Source organism: Saccostrea echinata, unplaced genomic scaffold, assembly GCF_033153115.1.
Source record: "Saccostrea echinata isolate AGI-Se365-2 ecotype Australia unplaced genomic scaffold, CSIRO_AGI_Sech_v1 ptg000009l, whole genome shotgun sequence".
NCBI lineage: Eukaryota > Metazoa > Mollusca > Bivalvia > Ostreida > Ostreidae > Saccostrea > Saccostrea echinata.
Window position 1 is genome coordinate 624,702 of NW_026889758.1, and position 5,943 is coordinate 630,644.

Sequence of the window (5,943 nt, forward strand, 5' to 3'; positions counted from 1 at the left end):
ACATATTCACACACCTAGCAACAGCAATATCAATTCCAGATTTGCGTAGACAAGTTGCATCAACTTGCCCACCTGATACACCTATTCCAAGTGAGCAGTGGTTGCGATTTCAGTTTGCCCCTAAGAATGCGACATCATACTCTTCATTACAGTACACAGGAAAACTAAATGTGAAATTCCAAGTTCAAAGTCGTCAGTTAAGAAAAGAGCACATGGACATGCATTATGCATCAACTGCTCTTCGGTATTTGAAAGAATTGGCTGTGAAATTTAGAGAGTTTACAACATCTGTGTGTATGGATGATAAACATCATTGTAAAGTAGGGGAACCAAACCATCCAGTTGCAGCAGTGGACCCTGGTAAAAGAGTCATAGTTGGCCAGGAGAAGGTTTTCACAGTGTCTGATCATGACTTTACTAAATTCAGTATAGTTCCAACTGTGACGATGCTTCTTGATATACCTGAGTCCATATATGGGTCATTTTACAGGGACCAAGTTTATGTAGGAGTGAAGGACTTGGTATTGGAGCCATCATCACCAATTCGACACATAACTGAAGCAAGTAATGTCTTGGAACTTGAGCAAGACCAGAAACCTATACTTCTGATATACACAGATGGAGGCCCGGACCACAGACTTACCTACCTGACTGTTCAGCTAAGCCTCATTTGCTTGTTTCTCCATGGGAAATACGATATACTTGTTGCTGTGCGAACTCCACCCATGAACTCTTGGAAAAATCCTCCTTAGAGAATAATGTCAATTCTGAATTTAGCCTTACAAAGTGTTGGTTTGATGCGAAAACAACAGTCAGAAGACTTCAAGAAAAAAGTTAAAAGCATATCTACCATCTCTCAACTAAGAGACCTTGCAAGCCAAAATCATGAAGACAAGCAAGAGATGACGGACTCCACAGAACCAGTCAAGGTATTTTTAAATATATGTAAAAGTAGATGAAATGAAAATGCAATTTACATTGTTCCTTAATACATATTTAGAATATGTCTTTAAAGACAGAGCCTTGAATATGTATTTTCTTTTTAACCTTATAGGTACTCCTCACCAAGTTGTTTGAGCGACTTTACCTTAAAAGAGAAAGCATTAAAGTCCTTCTCAGCTGCACCAGCAGATGACATCAAAGAAATGTGGAAGTACTTAGAGTTGTTTGGAGAACCATTGGAGGATAATTTAAAACAAGCTGAACTCAACAAATGCTTAAAAGAGAGGTAGTAATCTAAAATGTTGCCTTTTATTTTTATCTTCAATTGCTTAAAATGTGGTAAAGTTTGTTAGTTCTTGTTTTGTTTAGGTATACCTTTCAGGTGGGATGCAGTATTGGTAAGACTCCACTAAAATTACACTTCTATAATTACGTGTGTGTGTGGGTGCTTTTCTAATCTTAACTGTCAAATGATACTTTCCTGTATTGGTGTAGCACTGGAGCATAAGGTTAGAGGAATATTGTGGTCTCCTTACTAAAATTTTATCCTCTCTCGTCTTTCAGTATTTATAAAAATAATTATATACTTACCACTTGCAGCTTCTTCACATTGGACATGCAGCTGAAAATCTCTGTTCTTTTATACAAACATACTCTCATTATATATTACATTTGTTCAAAGTAAATTTTTGTTCTGCAATTTAAAATAAACGTGTACAGTATATGCATTTAAACAGTTTGCTATAACTTTGTAGGCCAGAGTTAAGAGCCTTTATGGAGCATTGCACTACATCCAGGTCTTATTCATTTTGCATTAAAAAATGTGCTGATCCCAGTTGTTCCATCTGCATGAGGCCACGCTTGCCATCTGATGTTTTTAAGCAGTTGCATCGATTTCCAGACCCTGTACCTGGTATTTATTAAAGTTATAGCTCATGATACATGTGTATTCTCAAGTGATTTCTATAGAAATGAAAGAATATTCAATTATTCAAAGTATAAAGAGATATATGAAATATGAATAGAATAATAAAACAAGTTTCAGATTTCATTTTTTAAAAAAATGTTTTAGGTGAAGATGGACATTACAAGTCATTTGATGAAGTTTATGGTAGTGAAACTACAGAGGAGCACAGGCCATCTCTTCAGTAAAGAGTTACATTGAATCCACGTCATGGCATACCCTTTTCCCCAAGTCCGCAAACAACAAAAACAGTAAAGTGTGTGTTTATTTGTACAGAATGTGAAAAACCTCGTGTAGTATATGCTGCTAACAAATTGTCCGAGCAAGAAATGGCCACTATAGAGCGCATTAAGCAGTTATTTCAATATACATGTGGATCATCCCTGCAAGAACTCAAGACTGCCGATAACAGAACAGCACAAGTGAATGCTTAATTAGACAAATGTTTCATCAGAGCCAATTTAACATGTAAAATGTCATTAGAAGTTCCATATTTCAGTTCAGGATGTTTTAAGGACTTGTGTTTTTACTGTGGTTGAGAAGATGAGCTGCAAAATGAAGCAGGGGCATATCCAATGTGTCTTGATTGTTCCTCTACAAAAACTCTTCCTTTGAAAAGGAAACGTTAATCTTAAAGAAACGGTTAAAACAAAGAGAAGAAAATAAACTGTGCTTCTCTATTTGTTTGATGAATATGCTAATAAATACACAATAAAAAAAAAATAACAGAATAGGCTGTTTGTAAATTTGGCGTCTTTATTTGAAATTTAAAAAAAAAAAAAACCTGCCTGAATCATCAAATTTTTAAAAATTTGGCCCGAGAAACTATCAATTTTTTTTGGCCTTATATTGTGTGAACATTTACCACGATCGGAATATTATTTACTTTTCTGGCGAACAATGGTGTCCAAATATTCACCATTTCCGAGGGTCCATGTTCTTATGCCCAATTACAGACTTGGATATAAAAAGAATCTTTAGTAATTCATGGTGTTGGATACAAGATACTTTCTTTATATTAGTATAAATATCTTTTCTTATTTAATCCATTGCATTTTGTTATAATTTTCAAATGGTGGGGAAGTGGGTCGATTTTTTCCAAATACGGCGAATTGATGCAAAATTGTTAATTTACGATGTAATCATTTTTTGGCCAAAGTTTTGTTGTATTCATCATTAGTGTGACTGTAGCAAGAAATCTGGTACTCATCATGTTGTGCCGTTCAGCCGTTTGGCCAAAATGCAAGTAATGCAAAAACGCAGCTATGTTAAGGCTTCCCGAAGCTTTAAAATGCGCTCAAAACATAATATGTCATTGCGAGGTCGGTTTTGGTTTTAATTTATAAGTATTGAACTTTAGTACTTCCAATTTATATAAAGGGTTTCCTCGGCTATATATTAGCATATTTGTTATGATATCACATGACTTTGTTGATCACGTGACAGTCATTTATAATTTTTTGAAGTGTTTCATATAAATCGCTTCGGCGCAGCTGATTAACACAATAATTATTAACATTTTGTTATATAAATAAACTCAGCGTATCCTTGTGTATCCGAAATGTGCTTGGGAAAAGTTATAGTATTACTTGGGTACAAAATATTTCCTGAGAAATTCAACTTACCTACAAATTTGAGGGTATTTTCCACACAATATCGTAATCTGTATTAAAACAAAGCCAACACACATTTTTCCCAAGCAAGATTCAGATAGAGAACGACCTCTTCTTACAGATCTCCACAAAAATTATCAGATTAATCCTCATTAATCACCTGCGCCAGACTCTTTTATACACACAAAATAAATTCTACCTCCAACCACGGGTATAAAACAGAGTACATTTCAAAAGTATATTTTTCATAATCATTTTGAACATGATGAATTTCAATCAAGGGTAGGTAAGCGGTGCATTTTTAAAATATTCGGACATATAAGACTTAAAAAACCTTTAACGACCCGTGAATTTTGCAATAGCTATCTAGCATTTTACATGCAGTTTGAAATAAAGTGTAAAGTTCATGACACTCTCCCCGTCATAGCACCTCAAGTTTGCAGTGACCTGACGTCATTTTCCATTATGACGTCATATTTTGGTAGTTCAGAGATGTGAAGGCACAGAGTGCACTGTCATATTCTACGGGAAGCCTTAACCTACCTGCGAAGTAGGTAAAAATAGCTACTTTGAGTAGGTTTAAATACCTACGTAGCTATTAATAGCTATATAGGTAGAAATAGTCTTTGTACTCTAGGACCTGTTATAAGCAAGCCACCATGATAATAATCACCAAGTGTAGTTGTGCATGCAATGGGTATAATCAAAATGGCCACTGTAGCCATGGAAACACAGTCAATTCAGGGTAATACACACTAATGCTTACACTAACTAAATTTTATTTGTATTTGCATCTTAACCCACAATAAAACACAGAGACTTTTTCATGTTTATGATACTATTTTCTGAGCTTTTAAACTATGGCCCATTGATTTCCTCTGACAGACCATTCAACAAAGTGACCACCATCAGAAACAAAGACAACATCTATATAAATACTGTATACATGTTACTTACACTACATGTACCTGAAATAATTATATCTAAGTAAAGCTCTGCTGCTCTTGGATCACTGACTTGATCATCCTCCACTTGAAATGGAGGGAAATGTCCAACTAATATATTTACCTTAAATCCATTATAACTCAGCTGAATTATGTTGCTGCAGAAACAGTACTTTTCTACACTTGATAAAGGTTCCAGGAAAACTCTGTAGTAGTCCAAGTCGCCGTGAAATCCAGTAGAAATATCGCCAAATGTTGCTTTGAAAATCGCCAATATGTCGTCAATAGCTCAGTGAAATCTGAAGTAAATGAGTACCACCTCACGTGATCAAAAGCCCGCGCCAGGTCACTGGTGCATAAAATATGTGAATAGGTAGAAAGGCCATTGGAAAGCATTTTCTCCGTGATAGCCATTGGAAGGGGGTATATTTGGGGAGGGGGATATTTTGACAAGCCAAAAATTACTCATGCTCCACAAGCTAGACCAAGTATTGTCAAAATCACTGGTAATGGTTGACACAGGCCCGCTGGAAACAATTTCAGTCTGGGGGGGGGGGTGTACATTTTTAGGGGGGGGGATATCAACTACCCAAAATTCCTTGACAACCAAAAAAAGAAAGAAAGAAAAAAGGTCATCAGACGTTTTTATTGTCTTTTGAGGGGGCACAAGGATAAACTAGCAATCTTTTCTATAGTAATTTATATATCGACAAAACCATGCCCCCCCCCCCCCCCCGGTTCCTACGGCCATGTGACAACATGTACAAGTGAACATATTCTAAACTGAAAAAGAGGGAGGAGCAAGGAGGGAATGCAATGCACTCTACAGCTGTTCTACAAAACAACATGACATTCTTTCATTGGAATATTTTTAACTGCCTCTCAGTTTTCTCTAGTTCAGAGAGAGAGAGAGGGGGGGGGGAGAAATAGGAAGTAAAATGTGAAAACCATTTGGAAGGTTTTGAATATTGAACAAAAAATAACGTTATAACAGACAGTATGAATTATTAACTTAAAATCAATAATCTTAAATATCGAACAACTTTTTCACTATTCTAAATTATGATAACATAAAGATATGTATTTCAGCGTCAGAAAGGGGCGTAGCTAGGACTTTGATAGAGTATAGGCAAAAATTACGGCGAGAGGACTTGGGACTGTTGAAGGCGCCAAGCGGGTAGGGGGTTCAGAGGGTAACAAATTGTGGGCATATAGAATACAACATTTTAGGTCTCTTCAACATGAAATTTCATAAGACCACCTTTAAAAAATTGTTTGATTGCCCTCTTCCGACCGACTGGCTAAAAAGGGCCCGCGACTCAAAACTTTTTTTTAACCTTCAGGAAGCAATTATTTTTATTACGCATTCTGGAAAATAAATTTTGAAAATTCAGCAATGAAATTGAAATTTTCTGAGAAAACAATTTCTCACCTACCTACATGTACTGACCCAGTTTTTTTTCATCCTGAGCCGGGAAAG